General features: G+C 40.7%; 1 protein-coding gene and 1 non-coding gene across 10 annotated transcripts in view; one reads left to right on the top strand and one right to left on the bottom strand.

Annotated features, from left to right (window-relative positions):
* MTUS2 (microtubule associated scaffold protein 2) overlaps nt 1-21,442 on the top strand; it is a 543,384-nt gene that overhangs the window by 104,862 nt on the left and 417,080 nt on the right. The window lies entirely within an intron of this gene.
* Nucleotides 3,116-3,222, bottom strand: LOC112065429 (U6 spliceosomal RNA). Its single transcript, XR_002892030.1, has one exon. It is a non-coding gene; the product is annotated as a U6 spliceosomal RNA (small nuclear RNA).

Here is a 21,442-nt window from a genome sequence, read left to right on the forward strand (position 1 = left end):
ATAACAGGCCATCCTTGTGGTGAATGTGTTACGTGATTTGCTTTTCTTAAAGTTTACTTTTGTTTTGAGTTATAACTTACATACACAGATCTTAAATGTATAGCGCAATGAATTTGCACATATGTATGTCTGTGTAACCACAGTCCACATCAAGGTATAGAATATTTCCAGGACTCCAGTGGGTGTGCTCCTGCCCAGCCCCTCCATACTCCAGGGTAACACTGTTCTGTCACCATAGAAGCTTTTTGCCTGTGCTTGAACTTCGTGTAAATGGAATCACAGGGTTTGTTCTCCTGTGTCTGACTTCTTTAGCTGTGCATTATGTCTGTAGCATATGACATTCGGAGTTTTTTCTTCGTTGCTGTGAGATATTTTATTGTATGGATAGTCTGCACTTTATCCATTCTGCTGTTGAGGGACATTTGGATCATTTACAGTTTTTTTGGCTATTATGGATAATACTTTTACGAACATTTCTGTACATAATTTTTTGTACTCATTTCTCTTCATATATACTCAGGAGTGAAATTGCTGAGTTGTAGGGTGTAGTTTTAGGAGAGACTGCCAAACAGGTTTTGAAAGTGGTGGTACCAACTTATCCTCCCACTGACAGTGCGTGATCGTTCCAGTTGCTCTGCATCCTCACCAACACTTGCTCTGTATTTGGTTTTAAAATACTTCAAGTTTTGGTTTTAAAATACTCTTCAAGTTCTCTTGAAGAGATTTATGGATTGTATAAGCAACTCTACTGACAGCGATAATGATCACATGCTGTCTCCGTATGATTAGCTTATTGAATTTTATGCTGTTCCTGGCAAGCCCTTTGTGTAAATGTCCACAGATTATTCTCCGATGACCTCTTGTAACGTTCCAAATGTTTGGATGCTGAGGCCGAGTTGACGTGCTTATAATTGCATTTGCTTTTCTTCTGGGCAGTGCCTCAAGTCCAGACATGATTGCTGAGGCCGGATTTTGTTTTAGGGAAATAAAGAGAGCTGCTCCGACTCGGCATTGCTTCTCCCTGTGTTCCTTAAGCCCCCGAGGGAGACTTTGTTAGGTGTTGTGCTGTTCCCTGCTTCTGTGCTGTTGGCAGGAAAACAGGTGGAGCACACGGCACCCCTGTCAGCTCCAGCCCCGCTTGCGAGCCTGAAAGTCAACTTGATAGGTGATTTTTTTTTCCCCTTTTACAATTGTAATATGGTTTTCCCTTGGCTATGCGTTTTACTTGGAGATAAAAATGATTTCTCTGACTTCTGTCCTGACCTAGTTTTTTCCTCCAAATGTGCTTGTTATCTCTGGGAGTCTTTAGGGATGTCTGACTCACAGCTGAGAAAGTGGTGGTGTGGCTTTCTCCCTTTCCTCGGCGCCCGTGCCTTTTGATGAGCTGCTGCCGGAGGCCTTGGGCGCCCAGTGTGGCCCGCGCGAAGGGGGAGAGCACTGTCCTGGGGACCAGGGTACCGACCACGCCTGGCTTTCCCTTCGCCTCCCTCCGTGCTGAGACTCTGTCCCGCCCCGCAGCGTTGGTGGAGGGGGTGTGCCGATTGTCCGGGCTAATCTTTCCCTCATCAGATGTCCACCTGTGGCCCCGGAGGCTTTGGAAACCCGAAGGCCAAGGAGTGACCCGGTTGTCTCTGCTCTCTTCTGGGACACCGATCCTGAGGAGGTGGTGCTGAACGCCTGGCTGCCTGAGTGGGGACCCTGTGCCGGAGGGAAGAGCGGAGGACAAAGAGGGGGCCCATCTGTTAATATTTCAGAGTGGCATGTGACTTCACCTGCTTGGTAGTTCTAGTTCGCTCCTTTGTGCTATAAGAATACGACATGACTTTCTATATCTATATGGTATATAGATATATATATTTCCCCGTACAGGGGGCTGTTAAAGGAGTGCAGGGGGGGAATAGGAGCAGGGTTTGAGTTGAAGGAGAATTGAGGGGATCATATTCTTGTGGCTTTAGACCAGAGGAATAGAGTGGGTGCCCAGGAGGAGGAAGGCAGTCAAGCCACTGGATGGACTCCCAAGCTCACATCATCATGGCGCCAAGCTGCATGTTCTGGCTGTTTGGAGCAGTGAAGGTGGATGCCGCGTGCCCTGGGAGAGCAGCCTAGAGTGAGCCTGGGTGCAGGAGGCAGCTGCCTTCTCCGTGGCTGCAGGGTTTGGCTTCCGATTCAGGGGCAGCAGAGGCTCCTATGGCCTATGGGGCCAGTACTTGGGTCGGCTAATCCCTAGGACAGAAGGCAAGGGCTTGGACTGTGTTCTGAGGAGAAGGCATCGAGTTGGGATGGCCCGGGGCCTTAGCCACCTTATTCCTTTAAAAGAAAAGCAACTTTGGTGGATGCCTAACCACTGACCCACACCTCCCTGTTTATCCAATGGTCCCGTATTCCCAGGAATAAGGATGTTTCCCTAATTCAACCCCGTGTGCACGCGGGCTTCTGATAATATGAAAATTAAAGCTTGATTTACTGTTAAACATGACTGACTTCATTAAAAATGTATTTATGTTTTCCTAAAGGATTTAGTAAAAGAAGGATATCTCTATCCTCTGGTTTTTGTGATATTAGTCAGGACAATAAGAATGTTTTTTTTCCCTTTTTTTTCTTAAATTAATTAATTAATTAATTTTTGGCTGCGTTGGGTCTTCGTTGCTGTGCGTGGGCTTTCTTTTTAGTTGCGGTGAGCGGGGGCTACTCTTCATTGCCATGCGCGGGCCTCTCATTGCGGCGGCCTCTCTTGTCTTGGAGCACCGGCTCTGGGCGCACGGGGTCTTAGAGCGCAGGCTCAGTAGTTGTGGCGCACGGGCCTAGCTGCTCTGCAGCACGTGGGATCTTCCTGAACCAGGGCTTGAACCCATGTCCCCTGCATTGGCAGGCGGATTCCTAACCACTGCGCCACCAGGGAAGCCCCTTACTTTTTTTTTTTTGCGGTACGTGGGCCTCTCACTGCCGCGGCCTCTCCCGCTGCGGAGCACAGGCTCCGGACGCGCAGGCGCAGCGGCCATGGCTCACGGGCCCAGCCGCTCCGCGGCACGCGGGATCCTCCCAGACCGGGGCACGAACCCGCGTCCCCTGCATCGGCAGGCGGACTCTCAACTACTGTGCCACCAGGGAAGCCCTAAAAAATATGGAACGCTTCACGAATTTGCGTGTCATCCTTGCGCAGGGGCCACGCTAATCTTCTCTGTATCGTTCCAGTTTTAGTATATGTGCTGCCGAAGCGAGCACCCCTTACCCTTTTTAAAACCAGTAGTTGGTATATCACAAAGAAGCTTAGAGTTTTTAGGGTATATAGTCTGGAGGAAACAAAAACACTGACATTTTATGTTAAAAATAATTTTGCACATTTCTCTTTCTTACTAGCGTATGTAGTACACAACTCCAGGATTCTCCCAAACATCCTGTATGGGGTCTTCAGTTCCAGAAATAAAAAGGAATTTATTATTGGAGAAATTGAGGCACAGAGAGCCACAAAAAGGCAAAGGGTTTTGCTTAATCCCTGTTACCTTTCTCACTAGAGACTAAATAAGCAGTGGGTTTCTTGGGCTACTAAAACTTTCAGTTTAAGATGTTGAAAAGCATCTGAGATAGTTTTATTTACTTTAAAATGAGAATCCATATAAGTGATCATAGTTTAATATTGTGTTTTTCAAATGAACCTGGCGCTTGTTTCAATAGTGTGGGTGTAGAGTAATGAGATAAGCTGTGAAATCAGATTTCTACACTTGTAATTTCTTTACTCTACTTTCACATTTCTAGACTTTTCAGGAATTAACGAAAGTCATCTGGCACAGTCTTATAACCATCTTTCTCTTCTTTGTTGGGCAAGTCTGTTTTCATAGTTCTCTTTCATATTCCTCTTAAACTTTATAGTCTTTTATAAAGTTTACATTTAGCTTTCATCATTCTTATGCATAAGCTTCTCAGTTGGGCTGGGAATCTAGGTTACTTGTGCCCAATTAATATTCCTTGTGTTAAGATGTTATTTCTTTTCTGTCAAATGTTCATTTTTATATGTCAACGTCCTTATAGCCACTGTAGTACTTTTTTTTTTTTTTTTTGGTGGTACGCGGGCCTCCCTCTGCCGTGGCCTCTCCCGTTGCGGAGCACAGGCTCCGGACGCGCAGGCCCAGCGGCCATGGCTCACGGGCCCAGCCGCTCCGTGGCACGTGGGATCCTCCCAGACCGGGGCGCGAACCCGGTTCCCCTGCATCGGCAGGCAGACGCGCAACCACTGCGCCACCCGGGAAGCCCTGTAGTACTTTTTAAATGTAGGAGTAACATATAGCTGAAAACTAGGCATTCTTAGCTTGAGAAATAAAGGGCGAACTACTTAAGACTATCTTTTTATTTTTTGTGTAAAAGGGAATTTTCATATTTTAATTTGTATAACATATGTATCTAGGGCTGAGTTGGTTTTTACACTACTAATTGTTTCTGTATTTAGCCCTAAGGAAAGTTCATAGTCTTAAAAGAGCACCAGCAAAGTAGTTTCCAAATGTTTGTCAAATTATTTGAAGTTGAGTATTTGTTTTATACTCTAAAAAATAAGCCTTCCAGTTAGTAACTAGTTCAGGATCAATTTTTTCTATATTGTATTTTTTTCAAGTATAAATTGAAATTTGAGCTCTTCTGGCAATGGTGGACTGATTTGTTGTAAAAGAATTCACCTGCTGAAAATAGAAAAACTAAAAAAAAAAAAAAAAGCCTAAACAAAACAAAAACCTGTGTTTGTACATGCATGTTCGGAGTGGTGCTATTAACAACAGCCAAAAGGTGAAAACAATTCAAGTGTCCATCAGCAGATGAATAGATAAACAAGTTATGGTATATATGTAATATGGAGTATTATTCAACCATAAGAAGGAATGAAGTACTGATACATGCTGCAGTGTGTATGAATTTCAAAACATTATGCTAAGCAAAAGAAGCCAGATACAAAAAGTCACATATTTTATGATTCCATTTATATGAAATATCCAGAATAGGTAAATCCATAGAAATAGCAGATTAGTGGTTTCCAGGGGCTGGGGGAGGGAGCAATGAGGTTACTGGTTAATGGGTATGAGATTTCCTCTTGCACACATGGAAATGTGTTGGAAGTAGATAGAGGTGGTGGTTGCACAACATTGTGAATGTACTGAATGCCACTAAATTGTTTACTTTAAAACAGTTCAGTTCATTTTATGTGAATTTCACCTCAATAATAATTTAAAAAACGACTATTTTCAAAGTGCACTGGAGAGCTACCAATGCAGTAAGGGCTGTGGATCCAAGATCACAGAGGAGTGAGCCTGACTGTTGACACTACATTTCCCCTTGAAGCATGTGCTTGTTCAAGCTGAGCAAAGCTTCTAGAAGACTCATGGATGGCAGAGAATAAAAATGCAGTTCAGAGCCCGCCAAAAAAAGAGGGGCTCTAATAAACACATCATGCTTTTATTTGGAATACCTTAAGCTTATAATCTAGGAATATGATTGAGCTGGAAATAGGCCAGCCCTTGCAAAGACAGAAGCCTATCACAAACCCTTATTTTTTAAAATTTTTAAAATTTATTTTTATTTTTATTGTTTTACAGTCCCTTATTAAATTAAGCAATCTTCCCTACCCTAACTGCCTGCCAGAAGCAAAAGTAAAATCCCTTCTGGAGAAAGATAACATTCTTCAGAGTCTCGAGTTATCTTTAACAGTTTTCATGCATAGTTTCTAGCCTTCAATTAAAAAAAATTAAGTATAAAAAAAGAGAAGAATTGACTGAACACCAAGAGACAAAACAGACAAAAGAAATGGAACATGTAGTGGGGTTACCCTGTTATTGGAGTTATGAAACGCAGACTTTAAAATAACTGTGATTACTATATTCAGGCATAAGTTGGAGAATTGGACTGGAGCTAGAACTATAAAAGAGTAGAACTGGAAACTATAAGAAAGTATAAAAAAACTAGATCTAAAAAATTAACTGCAATTAAGAACTCAACAGTAGGCATAAGTGCAGATTAGATACAGCTAAAGAGAGAAATAGTGAATTAGAAAATAGATTAAAATAATGTCCAGGCTGAGGCATGGAAATTAAAAGCAATTAGAAAAAAATGCCAAACAGAAAGGAGCATAAGAGACATGGTAAGACAATCTAGTGTACGTGTATTTAGAGTCCCAGAAAATGAGGGAAGGTAGTAGGGAGAAAGGTGCAGTATTTGAACAATAATGGCTGAAAATGTATACCATGAAAACATTAACCAAAAGAAAGCTAGTGTGACTATGTCACTATTATCTAAGTAGACCTAGAGATAAGGATCACTGCTAGAGGTAAAGAGAGAATGGTAGCTATTCTAAATACATAGGTAACTAAAAAAGACAGCTATAAAGAAAAAAATGACATAACTAAAAGTATAAATTTCATTATATGATATTAAAAAGTCACTATCAGTCTCTTTAGAAAATATTGGACTACATTAAAATGAGGAAATTATGCTTATTAGGAAAAGATAATTGAGTTTGAAATGGCAAGCCACAGAGTGAGAGAAGATATTTGTAAAAATGCAGGTGATAAAGATCTTATATCCAAATATTTAAATAACTAAACATTTAAAAAGCAGTAACAGCAGCTCAGTAGAAATGTAGGCAAAAGACTTGACGTATCCTTCACAAAAAAAGAGTATCCAAATGGCCAATAAATAAAGAAAAGATATTCAATCCCATTAGTCCTCAGGAAAATGCAACAAGACCACAATGAAGTACCAATAAACATACCCCACAAATACTAGAATTAAAAAGACAAAAATATCAGTATTGACAACATTGGAGGTTATTATTAGAACTCTCATACTTTGGTGGGAGTGTAAATGGGTACACCAGTTTGTAAAACTGTTAGTCAAAATTTAAATATTTGCAGGTCCTATAGTCCAATAATTCCTTTCTTGGGAATATAACCAACAGAAGTGTGGCACATACATGCATCAAAAGACATACCAGGATGTTCGTGGCACCATTATTCCTTTTTTAAAAAAAATTGAATAAGAGCTACCATGTATTTACTCCCTCTTACATGCTCAGTATTCTGTGTTATCTTTTTTAAAAAACTGAGTATAATTAACATATAACATTATATTAGTTTCAGGTGTACAACATAATGATTTGACATTTGTATACACTGAAAAATGATTACCACAATAAGTCACCATACACAATTACAGATTGTTTTTCCTTGTGATGTGAACTCTTTAGATCTACCCTCTTGGTGACTTTCAAGTACACAATGTAGTATTGTTGGCCATAGTCATAGTCACCATGTTATACATTACATTCCCATGACTTGTTTATTTTGTAACTGGAAGTGTGTACCTTTTGACTCCCTTCACCCCCCTTGCCCACCCTGTGTGTTATCCTGATCAATACGTTCAACGACACTTTGGTGTAAATCATATCTCCATTTTGAAGACATGAAAACTAGAGTTTAGAAAGATTAAATGGATGGCACCATTATTCTTAGTAGCCCCAGGTGTCCTTCAGTAAGAGAACAGATGAGCAGCCTGTGGTGTATTCTTACAGTGGAATCCTGTACGGTAATCAGTAGAGCTGCTGCTGAATACAGTGACAGGGACACACCTCACAGTGTTGAGTGAACGAAGCCAGACAGACAAGAGTACACAGTGTATGAGCTCACTTGTTATCAAGGTCAAAAATAGGCAAGACAAATCTATTGTGTAAAATGTCAGAGGAGAGCTTGTCTGTAGGGAAGATGGTTGGGGGAGTGTGGGAGGGCACTGGAGGAGGCTTCCAGAGTGCTGGTTCTGATTTGGGTGGTAGTTCTTTGGGGTTCACTTTGTGTTGTCTCATTTAACTATCGAATTCACTTTTCTGTATGTATGTTATACTTTAATATAAAAAAGTTAATATAAAGATACTTAAGAAAGAAATATAAATTAGAAAGTTACCATACCCATATCACAAAAAGCTTGGAAGCATAGTGAAATAAACATAATGTCCACAATCATTCTTTTGGCTTATTGCTTAGAATCCCGTCCCAGATTTACTAGCTGTGTGATTGGGGCAGGTTACTTGTCTTGGTCAGCTTAGGCTGCTACAACAAAATACCATAGACTGGGGGGTGCTTCCACAGCAAACATTGACTTCTCACAGTCTAGAGGCTAGGAAGTCCAGGATCAAGGCACTAGCAGTTTCATTTCCCTGGAGAAGGCTCTCTTCTTGGCTTGCAGACGGCCACCTTCTTGCTGTGTCATCACATGATGGAGGGAGAGAGGGAGAGCTCAGTCTCTTCCTTTTCTTAGAAGGGCACTAATCCCATCATGGGAGCCCCACCCTCATGACCTCATCTAAGCCTAATCACCTCCAACAGCCTCGTCTCCAAATACCATCACGCTGGGGTTAGCGCTTCAAGATATGAATGTGGCAGGAGAGGGGACACATTTAGCCCGCACCTTGCTCAGCCCTCTTAGTTCCTTCATTTCCTCATTGGTAAAACAGAGGTTATAAAGTGGTATTTCATACTGTTGTCTTAAGGGTCAGGTAGATAATACATTGAATGTACTCAGAGTGTTTGGTTCATATTTGACACCTAAAATTATTCATTTCAAAAACATTTACGAAGTTTCCGCTCATGTACCTGGCATTGGGCTGGTGATGGGGATACAGAGATAAATAAGACAAAGTTAGGGAACTCCTGAAGGCCTCAGTCTAGATGGCTGTGCTGTCTAATATGGTGAGCCACCACCCAATATAGACTTTTAAATGGAAGTAAAATTAAAAATAAAATTAAAATAAACTTTCTCAGTTGCACTGGCTACTGAGAAGTGCTCCATAGCCACGTGTGGCTAGTGACTGCCATGCTGGACAGCACAGATAGGGGACATCTTCATCACCATAGAGAGCCCTTCTGGACAGTGCTGTACAGGGCAGGTCAGCATATGGGGATACAGGTAGGCATTGGCAGGTGTCCTGGTGCAGGTGACGCCTGAACTGTTTTGAAAGATGAATTTTCCGGTGGGAGAATGGGGAGCATGGCCACTCCAGTACAGTGAAAGCACGAAGACGTAGGGCTTTTGGAAGCTCTGACTCACCTGGAGATAGTCAGTAGCTTTAAGTAGTTTGGTGTGGAAGGAGTCCCGGCTGCAAGAGATGAGGCTGGAAGGGAAAGCATAGCCTGGGTCCTAAGGGTGGAGGATGCCCAGTTGAGGAGCTTTTCTACAGGACACTCAAGAAGGCTTTTTATCTATGACTTGCTTATTTCTTGAGTTAATGCTTCTTTTATCAATTTACCTACAAAAACTCATATTTAGCAAAAATATTTTTCCTAGTCTTTTTTTTTTTCCGAACATGCAGTGGTGTTACATTTTTATGTAGGCGCCTGTGCCTCTTTTCCTTTGTAGTTTCTAAGCATAGAAGGTGTCACCTGTAGAGCCCGAGATATTTTCAATTTTGATTTATTTTTATATTTTTTAGTATAAAATGGTGTCAAATTAATTTTGTGTATCTAGAACGGGGTGCCTAAATTTTACACATCCACATAACAAATATTTGTTACAGATATATTTGTGTGTAAAACTTATATATATACATCCGTGTGTGTGTATACATATATATACACACACACACGCACACACGCACAAATTACTAGCTAGTACTTGCCAAACCATTTATTAAACAATGTTTTCCTTCCTGCTGATGGATTCTTTGCCAGGTATTACGTTTTTATATATAATGAGGTTTATTTCTGAGTCATTAGTTCTGTTCTATTGCTCTTTCTTTTCTTATGTCCGATATAACATTGTTTATTTATGCCACACACATTTTAAGTATCTTTCTGTGTTTGTAAATCAAAACTCATGATTACTTAGTTCTCTTTCTGTATTTATTTGAAAAATGAATTCTATGTTTGTTTGAAAGTTGAAACTCATGATTACATAGGTCTCCCGAGTGGTCTGAATAGGCTGAATCACACAGCTTGTCACTGAGGTCCGGGCTGGCATGGTATTTACTGAAAACACCACTCACTTAGGAGATGTACATCTTTAGGAAATGTACGTGCTGGTCTTGTAGTGCTTTGAAAACCTGCTATACGTCATGGATGATGATTGATTCAGTGGTGCGTTTAGTACACAGCCACCGAGAGTGGAAAGGATCTTCTGTAGCAGTGTTATCATCCTTTGAGGTTCATGTTTGTGTACTTTAATATTGCCATGTTCATCTACAAGTATCAGCTATAAGAAAAAGTTCTGTTATTGACATTTTATTGATTGGAAGACTCAGAAAGCTAGAAATAACTTGCAGGTGGAAGATGCTTTAAATTAACTAGCCTAGCTAGAATTGCTTTTCCTTTTCCTGACATTTCTGTGTGTGTGTGTGTGTGTGTGTGTGTATACACATGTGTGCACAGGCACACGCTGAGGAGTGGGGTTGAGGGTACAAGGGAATAGGACTTTTGTACGCGGTGGTAATTCACAAACGTAATCCTACAGTGGATCATAAGGAGGTCGTGGCTGGGTTTTGAGGAGATGGCTTGACTGGCATTGGCTGGGTTTTGAGGAGATGGCTTGACTGGCATTTTAAGTGTTCCTTGAATATATCCAGTAGCATCACCTGCTGTGTCTCATGTTCTGGCATTTTGCCTTTAGGCGGATCATTTATGTAACCAGAAAATGGTTCAGTTTTGGGGAGGTTGCTGTAAAGAATAATTAGCAATTTTCTCAAACAATTCGAAATTCAGATATTATCACTTAGTTTAAATGGAATAGCATTTACAGAAATTAGTCAACAGTTTTAACTTGTTGCCCTTCATTCATTCCATGTGAACTATTCCCATGTGGAAACGACTCTCTTTGTAGAGAGCTTTACCATTCCAGGGCACCTTTGTCATCTCTCATCTCATTTGATGCTTACGACATACCCGTGAGGTAGGTATTAACATTAACTACATTTTACATGAGGAAACCCAGGTTTACAGGGCGTAAGAAACATCCCCTATAGAGAGTAAGCCCCTTTTCAATCTACCATGTGTCTCAGATTTGTCAGAGTTCTCCCAACCTATTCCTCAGGGTTTTCTATAAAATGAAAACAAACAGAATCACTCTAATAATAATGGCCATCCATCTGTCCATGATTATTCATGTTTATAAAGACTGCAATATAACTGTGTTTAAAATTGCCCCATTGAGGAACATATTTATTTATTTTAATTAGTTATTAGTTACAAGTGCATTACAAATATACAACTGTAATGAAAACTGCACAAGCCATTTTATTCACACAGATAATCATTTCCCCTTAAGTTCTGTCCTGAGGCCAGCCTCTGAGTTTTGCCGTATATATTTTTCCTATTGCTGTCTGCTCATGGGTTATGTGGTTTATTATAGGAGGCAACGGAAAAGGATCTCCATGCCTATTTGAATCAGCTCCGCTAAAGAAAACACATGTTTTCATAGATCAGGCTGCTCATTTCCCTCTTGTTTAGGAAGTTTCAGGCTACTCTCACTTATATTACTGCCCTTACTGAATTTCTCCTTCCCATTGGGGCTGCATTTGCCATGGGCCTCGCATGACTGATTGCTTCTCCTCCTGCTTGAATATCCACTTTGATGCTCTTGTATTGAGTCATTGTGGAATTTACTTATGAACTTTGCAAAGTGGGTCTCAAGGTAAATTAAGATATCTTCTTGATATTCAAGCCTGTCATTTTACCCTTAGCCTTAGTTAATGAACCTCCCTCCCTCCCTCCTTCCCTCCGTTCTCCCTCCCTCGCTCCCTGACTTCTTTTTCAACTAGGACCTAGGAAATACTAATCATGGCTCTTCAATTAGCCGCCAGTCAGAATAAATAATTTTTTGTTTGTTTTTTACTTTGTGCTTTCTGTATATTATTGTCATTTCATTCCATCACTGCATTCTGAGATTATGAAAAGTCTTCATAAAGTCCATGCTTATTTGGACCTGATGAAAGTAGCAGGATTTCCCACATACGATGTCTTTCCCTCTCCGTCCACTGCACAATGGTTGGGTTGAGTTGGGATTAACGCAAGTATTTGTGGAAGACGATGGTCTCTTACCCGCACTGTATCAAAGAATGATCCCTCTGCATTTTCCCTTGAAGGCTGTGGCAAGATCTTACCAAAGTTCAGTGTCCTTTCCTGAGTGCCAAGAGTCACCCGAGCGGGATGTGGGTCCCGTGAGCCACAGGGATTCCTACCTGAAAGGAAGTTTTGTTATAACGTTGACAGTAACTAAAGTGTCAATAATGGTAGCTGCGGCTACTGTTTCTATAGTAATTTTATATTGTTTTCATGAAATAAAAATCATTTCAGAAAATATGCAAGTCACCATTACTGTGTCCCTCTGCTACGGGACTAAATGTGTTGAAGAAATATGAGTGAGATATTCCTGTGCTCAAGAAGCTTATAATTTGGTGCAGGGTATAAAAAAGTCTACACATAAGGAATAGAATGTGATAATCAGGAGAAAGGAAACCCAAGGACAGACTGCAGAGGGATTCATTGTAGCTGGAGGGTTGGGAGTGCTCCTTGGAGGGCTTGAGCTTGTGCCAGACGGCAAGGAGTGAGCAGGTTTTGGACACCTGGGGCTGGGGGAGCGGGGCCTTCCTAGTGGGGAGAGTGGGAGAGATCTGTGGGCAACCTCAGACAGGGGTTTGGGAACAGAGAGCAGTTGCATTCATCTGGGGCACAGGGGGTTTTAGGAAGAGGTAGTAGATAAGATCAGTAAGATTAGAAAGATGGGCTGGACTCCCGATCGCCGACACCTTTGGATTGCTTCATTTGCTTTTCTCCCTCCCTTGAACATTTATAATTAAGTTTTTAAAAGCTCACAAGTATTATTATACTTTCTCAACAGAATCTCACTTTATTTCCTGAGCATTATTAGTATGGGGAATTGGTATCCCCTCCTCAGCAAGGCTGTTGCTACAAAATTATAGGATGTGTTTGAAATGTTGCTGTTTTGCTGAGGCTAGGTTGCTTTAGTGCTCTGATTTGCCTCCGTCCTGGGGGCGTGACCTTAAGGACTCCTGTGGGCCAGGAAAGGAGGGCACAGTGGGAACTGGGGAGAATCATCTCACCTCTAACGCAGGGGCTGGTGAACTAGAGCCCACGGGTCAGTTTCGGTTACCACTTGGCTTTGTATGGACCGTGAGCTCAGAATGGTTTTACATTTTTAAATGATTTTTAAAAATCAAGAGGAGAATATTTTATGACACGTGAAAATTATATACAATTCAAATTCCGGAGTCCGTAAGTAAAGATTTATTGGAACACAGCCAAGCTCATTTGTTGATGTTTTGTCCACGGCTGCTTTAGTGCTATGGCTGCGTGATTTAGTGCTTGCGACAGAGACCATATGGCCGCAAAGACTAAATTTACTATCTGGTCCTTCACCTGGAGGGCTTGTAAAAACATGAATGCTGGACCCCACCTCCAGGGTTTTTTTTTTAAATTGAAGTATAGTTGATTCACAATATTATATTAGTTTCAGGTGTACAGCATTAGTGATTCAGTATTTTGCAGCTTATACTGCATTGTTACATAATTATAAGATAATGGCTATAATTCCCTGTGCTGTACAATATATCCTTGTTGCTTATCTATTTTATACATAGTAGTTTGTATCTGTTAATCCCACACCCCCAACTTGCCCCTCCACTCTTCCCTCTCCTCCTTTGTTAACCACTACTGAGTTTTCTGTGAGTCTGTTCTGTTTTGCATATACCTTCATCTGTATTATTTTTAGACTCCACATATAAGTGATTTCATACAGTATTTGTCTGCTTTATTTCACTAAGCATAATATTCTTTAGGTCTGTCCATGTTGCTGCAAATGATAGTATTTCATTCTTTTGTAAGGCTGAGTAGTATTCTATTGTGTGTGTGTATATATATATATATATATATATACATATATATACGTATATATATATATATATATATATATATACACACACACCACATCTTCCTTTTCCATTTGTCTCTTGATGGACACCTGGATGACTTCTATGTTTTGGGTGTTGTAAATAATACAGCTATAAACACAGGGGTGCATGTATCTTTTTGACTTACTGTTTTCATTTTCTTTGGATATATACCCAGAGTAGAATCACTGAGTCATGTAGTAGTTCTATTTTTAGTGTTTAGGGGAACCTCATACTATTTTCCACAGTGGCTGCACCAACATTCCCACCAACCGTGTACAAGGGTTCTATTTTCTCCACATCCTCTCCCAGAATTTATTATTTGTAGATGTTTGGATGATAGCCATTCTGACAAGTGTGAGGTGATATCTTGTTGTTTGGATCTGCAGTTCTCTAATAATTAAGGATGTTGAGAGTCTTTTCATATGCCTGTTGGCCATCTGTATGTGTTCTTTGCAAAAATGTCTGTTCAGGTCTTCTGTCCATTTTTTGATTGGGTGTTTTTTTTTTTGTTTTTGTATTGAGTTGTATGTGAGGATTGAGAATTTGCATTTCTCATTTGATGCTGCTACTGCTGGTCCTGGGACCACCTTTTGAGACCCACTGGTCTGTAGCAGCTCTGCTCAAACTATAATATGCTTGGAAATCACTTGGGGAGCTTGTTAAAATGTAGGGTCTGATTCGTCAGGTCTGGGGTAGAGTCTAAGAGTCTGCATTTCTAACAGGCCCCTGGATGAAGCCACGTATCCAATGTCCAAAACTGAGGCCCTTGGGCAAGTATGACTCACATGGTCCTTTTTGCCTGGGATGCTGATAACAGCCAAAGGAGCCGACTTCTTTTGAGATGGAGAAAAATTTATGTGAGGAGGTTGTGAGCGACTATTTGGGGAAATAAAATTAATTGGAGCTATAGGATGTTAAACAAAGAAGTATGCTGGGGCTGTTTACAGTTAGTTTTCATTTTATGGGGATATTTAATTGCATTTGCCACTTATATACATCTCTGAATAGGCAATAATAAAAATATTTTTATTTAACTAAATGTTTCTTTAATGTGATTGAGCTAACTCTCATTACTGTGGCTTACATAAGGTTTTATATTACGTTATGTGAGCATCCTAATTGAGCCTTGAATTTGTTAATTAAAATTTCACTGGAATTTTATGTTTTGGGCATTAAGGAATATGGCTGAAAGGAGTGTCTGCTTCTCGAAAGCCAGGGATGCTTTCAATGTCCTGGCGCTCTGCTTGGTAGCTGCTTATTGATGGTTATATATCCTGAACTGAATTCAGGATCAGGAGCCAGACTGTTGCTTTGGGATGCATGGGCCAGTGTTGATTTTATAGAAGGTACTGTGGAGGAAAAAATTTTGTCCATGTAATTTTATAATTTTATTTCGATGAAGTACCAAAAAAGTTAACATCCAGTGTGTTTGTGAGTGATTTATTCACTTAGAAAAGGAGTCTTCCAAGTATCTACAAAGTTACAAGAGATCTTTTGGGCTTTGCAAAAAACTGTTTGTGCCTGTTGATGGAAACAAGTTATGAGTGAGCTCTTCTTGTGGACCTGAAGCAGCCTCCTACTTAAAAACATTTTCAAAGTATATTCTTCACACGTAAAGAATCTGGTGCCGCAACACTAGTATCACCAACACCTCCTGGGTCTTGCCACTGTTAGTTAATTGACAGTTTAAATGTTCTATTTAAGGAAAAGATGAGGAGTCAGTTTTTTGTCTAATTTTACTTTTTGTATCTTTCATCAGAGAAAGGAAAATAGTAAATAAATGTACGTATGCCACTGTTTTTTCAAGAAAGAACTAGAACCTATTACATTTTTTTTTAAAGCAAATGGCATGTATTGGCCACATGGTTAAATTTTTTTTTTTTTTTTTTTTGCCGTACGGCACGCCTCTCACTGTTGTGGCCTCTCCCGTTGCGGAGCACAGGCTCGGACTTGCAGGCTCAGCGGCCGTGGCTCACGGGCCCAGCCGCTCCGCGGCATGTGGGATCTTCCCGGACCGGGGCACGAACCCGCGTCCCCTGCATCGGCAGGCGGACTCTCAACCAGTGCGCCACCAGGGAAGCCCTGGTTAAATTTTTATACAGGATTTAAAGACAAATTTCGAATATTAATTTGTGGAGGGTAATGGGAGATAGGGACAATTTATGATTCTTGGCAACTCTGAATTTCAGTGGGTTGGTTGAGACTACAGTTAGTTTTAAGTGTTGTTTATGCCTGGAGGGAAATTTTCTTTAGAAATTCAAACAGAATTTACAGGCCATCTTTTTCTTGTTCAAAGATGACAGATCATTTTCACAGTTAGCATATTTATGCAATCAAAATTATTGAGCACGATGTTAACTAATTGTCTTCAACAAAATAATTGTACTGTTGCCCTGTCGTCCAGGATTTAAGCTTTTTCAGAGCTGGAAATTTGTGCCCAAGGACTCGCTGAACAACTGTTTACTTACTGGCTTGTGTGGCTTATGTTTACCTCTAAGCAAGTAATGTGTTACTGCATCGTGGGTAGGAGTGTTTTCAAATGATCGTCAGTTTCCTAAATCATTTGAAATCACCTCTCTATTTTAAGAAGATAAGGCTCAGGTCTAGAGGGAGAGTTACAGGGAGGCAGTTTTTGGTTCCGTATAGGAAGACATTTCATAACTCTTTAGGGCTGTTCAAAATAGAATGGGCTTGTCTCGTTAGGTAGTGACATTCCCTACGATTAGAAGTGTTCCTACCTGCCAGAGAATCTGTGGGTGGGATTCCTCTGTTAGGTGAGAAATTAGTCTTATTGGTTCCTAAGATTTTTTCCTCATCTCAAGATTGCTTATTTCTATAATCTCATAAAATTGCTGCTTCCCATCTGTTTAAATGTCAGAGGAGGCTTTATGACTTTGTTGGCAACTTATTTCAGAGCACCATGGTAGACACGTAGCTTTCACCGTGATAATGTCAGCCACTGCTCGTCTCACAGGTGTGGCGGGGAGGAAAGGGACCAACATTTCCTGGGCCTGCGCTTGACTCTGTATTATAACAGATGCCACTGTCCGCTGCCCCAGCTGGAGCTTTTACATCACAAACTCAGTGCGGGTCCAGAGTACAGGTTGGTGGTGGGGTGGATCTCCTCCCCGCTACCCCTTTGGGCGACCAACTTGTAAATCTTGGAAGTCACTCAACATCTCTGAGCTTCATTTTTCTTTCACCTTATAGGTTATATGTATATTTTAAAGGATACAAAAGAGAACATGTGTAGGTATGTTTTGCTGAAAGCTTGCTTTCGGTTTTAAGGATCGTTGGATTCGCTGGCAAAATAAGCCCTCATCTCACACAAAGAAACAGCTGTAATCAACTCTTTAATGAAAGGTGATTTAACTTAATTTTAATATACAATCATTAGAAGGAAAGGAATAAGATTATTAGAGCAACATAACAAGGTATACGTCCCCGAATTGGGCCGGCCCCTCCTTCCAGATCCAAACAGCAGCTGGGAAGTCCGAGTAACAGCACTCTGGACCCCCAGTTGGGAAGGGTCCTGGGCCATGCTTCCACCCCACAGGTGAGATTTCAGAATGGAGTCCTGGGGGCTTCCGTTTATAATTCCAGGCCGCGAACCGATATTATCAGTTTGCATGCAAAAACGCAGCTCTGGTTCAATTGTAACAATGCTGTTAATTTCACCAGGTGAGTCACAAGATTTTCCAGACCCTGGGGGACTAGCCAGGTCCCCAGGGCTCAAGAAATTCCAAGACCCACTCCCTTTCTTATGGTAAGTGCCGCTTGACTTGCTAGCAGCAATTGTTTGGTGCTCAAGCAGGCCGCGCAGTCCAGGCAGGGTCACAGGTCGGGCAGAGGCCTGTGTCTGCCTCTGAAGCCTGAACAAGACTACTTTATTAATTTTCCCAACAAGGTAGTAGGATATGTATGTTCAAACTTTTTTTTAAAATGAGGCAAACAACTTGTTTTTCGATCTTTGCTGCACAGGACGGGGCTCTCCTCCCCATTTTATGGGAAGGCTGGCCTTCCCCAGGATGGGATATTGACGTCCCTTCACCCAGCCGCTGAGTATGACCAGGCTTTGACGTTGCGCAGCACGAATGTTTTTCTGTTGCATATGATTTGGGCATCAGTTTAATGTGCATCTCGGTTATTCCAAACGGGACCTACTCTCCTGCCTGGGGGCCCTGGATTTTAGTATACTTTTGGGTTTTCCCAGCCTCTCAGTTTCTAGCCCAACTTCTTACCAATACCTCACTCACCTTGTTATCTTTTAATTACAATATCCCATTCTCTTAATGTTTTAAAATTTTTTCATTGTGGTAAAATACACATAACATAAAATTTAACAGCTTGACCATTTTTAAGTGTACTGTTCAGTAGTGTTAAGTACATTCACATTGTCATGCACCCAAACTCTAGAACTCTCTTCGTCTTGCAAAACTGAAACTCTATCCCCATTAAACAGCAGTGCTCCATTTCCCCCTCCCTCCAGCCTCTGGCAACCACCATTCTATTTTCTGTGTCTATGAATGTGACTAATCTAGACATCTCATACAAGTGAAATCATACAGTATTTGCCTTTCAACACCTGGCTTATTTAACCTAGTATAGTGTCCTCAAGGTTCATCCGTGTTGCAGACTATGTCAAAATTTCCTTCCTTTTTTTTTCATTCCCAATCACTAAATGCTTTATTTTATTTTATTTTACTTTTAAACATTTTTATTGGAGTATAACTGCTTTACAGTGGTGTGTTAGTTTCTGCTTTTTAACAAAGTGAATCAGTTATACATATACCTATATCTCCATATCTCTTCCCTCTTGCGTCTCCCTTCCTCCCTCCCTATCCCACCCCTCTAGGTGGTCACAGAGCACCCAGCTGATCTCCCTGTGCTATGCGGCTGCTTCCCACTAGCTGTTTTACATTTGGTAGTGTATATATATGTCCATGCCACTCTCTCACTTCGTCCCAGCTTACCCTTCCCCCTCCCCATATCCTCAAGTCCATTCTCTAGTAGGCCTGCATCTTTATTCCCATCTTGCCCTAGGTTCTTCATGACCATTTTTTTTTAAGATTCCATATATATGTGTTAGCATATGGTATTTGTTTTTCTCTTTCTGACTTACTTAACTCTGTTTGACAGTCTCTAGGTCCACCTACCTGACTACAAATAACTCAATTTCATTTCTTTTTATGGCTGAGTAATATTCCATTGTATATATGTGCCACATCTTCTTTATCCGTTCATCTGTTGATGGACACTTAGGTTGCTTCCTTGTCCTGGCTATTGTAAATAGACAGTGCAAGAGGGTTCCCTTTTCTCCACACCCTCTCCAGCATTTATTGTTTGTAGGTTTTTTTTTTTTTCTCGGTATACGGGTCTCTCACTGTTGTGGCCTCTCCTGTTGTGGAGCACAGGCTCTGGACGTGCAGGCTCAGCGGCCATGGCTCACGGGCCTAGCCGCTCCGCGGCACGTGGGATCTTCCCGGACCAGGGCACGAACCCGTGTCCCCTGCATCGGCAGGCGGACTCTAAACCACTGCTACACCAGGAAAGCCCTGTTTGTAGGTTTTTTGATGATGGCCATTCTGACTGGTGCGAGATGATATCTCCTTGTAGTTTTGATTTGCATTTCTCTAATGATTAATGATGTTGAGCATTCTTTCATGTGTTTGTTGGCAATCTGTATATCTTCTTTGGAGAAATGTCTATTTAGGTCTTCTGCCCATTTTTGGATTGGGTTGTTTGTTTTTTTGATATTGAGCTGCATGAGCTGCTTGTAAATTTTGGAGCTTAATCCTTTGTCCGTTGCTTCATTTGCAAATATTTTCTCCCATTCTGAGGGTCATCTTTTCATCTTGTTTATGGTTTCCTTTGCTGTGCAAAAGGTTTTAAGTTTCATTAGGTCCCATTTGTTTCTTTTTGTTTATATTTCCATTTCTGTAGAGGTGGGTCAAAAAGGATCTTGCTGTGATTTATGTTGTAGAGTGTTCCCTATGTTTTCCTCTAAGAGTTTGATAGTGGCTGGCCTTACATTTAGGTCTTTAACCCATTTTGAGTTTATTTTTTTGTATGGTGTTAGGGAGTCTTCTAATTTCATACTTTTACATATACCTGTCCGGTTTTCCCAGCACCACGTTTTAAGTTTCATTAGATCCCATTTGTTTATTTTTGTTTTTATTTCCATTTCTCTAGGAGATGAGTCAAAAAGGATCTTGCTGTGATTTATGTCATGGAGTGTTCTGCCTGTTTTCCTCTAAGAGTTTAATACTGTCTGACCTTACATTTAGGTGTTTAATCCATTTTGAGTTTATTTTTGTCTATGGTGTTAGGGAGTGTTCCAATTTCATTCTTTTACATGTAGCGGTCCAGTTTTCCCAGCACCACTTATGGAAGAGGCTGTCTTTTCTCCACTGTATATTCTTGCCTCCTTTATCAAAGATAAGGTGACCATATGTGTGTGGGTTTATCTCTGGGCTTTCTATCCTGTTCCATTGACCTATATTTCTGTTTTTGTGCCAGTACCATACTGTCTTGATTACTGTAGCCTTGTAGTATAATCTGAAGTCAGGGAGCCTGATTCCTCCAGCTCCATTTTTCGTTCTCAAGATTGCTTTGGCTATTCGGGGTCTTTTGTGTTTCCATACAAATTGTGAAATTTTTTGTTCTACTTCTGTGAAAAATGCCATGTATCATCTTTAATTTCTTTCATCAGTGTCTTATAGTTTTTTGCATACAGGTCTTTTATCTCCCTAGGTAGTTTTATTCCTAGGTATTTTATTCTTTCTGTTGCAGTGGTAAATGGGAGTGTTTCCTTAATTTCTCTTTCAGATTTTTCATCATTAGTGTATAGGAATGCAAAAGATTTCTGTGCATTAATTTTGTATCCTGCTACTTTACCAAATTCATTGATTAGCTCTAGTAGTTTTCTGGTAGCATCTTTAGGATTCTCTATGTATAGTGCCATGTCATCTACAAACAGTGACAGCTTTACTTCTTTTCCAATTTGGATTTCTGTTTTTTTCTCTGATTGCTGTGGCTAAAACTTCCAAAACTATGTTGAATAATAGTGGTGAGAGTGGGCAACCTTGTCTTGTTCCTGATCTTAGTGGAAATGGTTTCAGTTTTTCACCATTGAAGACGATGTTGGCTGTGGGTTTGTCATATATGGCCTTTATTATATTGAGGTAAGTTTGGTTTTGGTATCAGGGTGATGGTGGCTTCATAGAATGAGTTTGGGAATGTTCCTTTGCTATATTTTGGAAGAGTTTGAGAAGGATAGGTGTTAGCTCTTCTCTAAATGTTTGATAAAATTCACCTGTGAAGCCATCTGGTGCTGGGCTTTTGTTTGTTTGAAGATTTTTAATCATAGTCTGAATTTCAGTGCTTGTGATTGGTCTGTTTATATTTTCTATTTCTTCCTGGTTCAGTCTCAGAACGTTGTGCTTTTCTAATAATTTGTCCATTTCTTCCAGGTTGTCCATTTTATTGGCATAGAGTTGCTTGTAGTAATCTCTCATG

Source organism: Physeter macrocephalus, chromosome 13 (genome assembly GCF_002837175.3).
Source record: "Physeter macrocephalus isolate SW-GA chromosome 13, ASM283717v5, whole genome shotgun sequence".
Taxonomy (NCBI): domain Eukaryota; kingdom Metazoa; phylum Chordata; class Mammalia; order Artiodactyla; family Physeteridae; genus Physeter; species Physeter macrocephalus.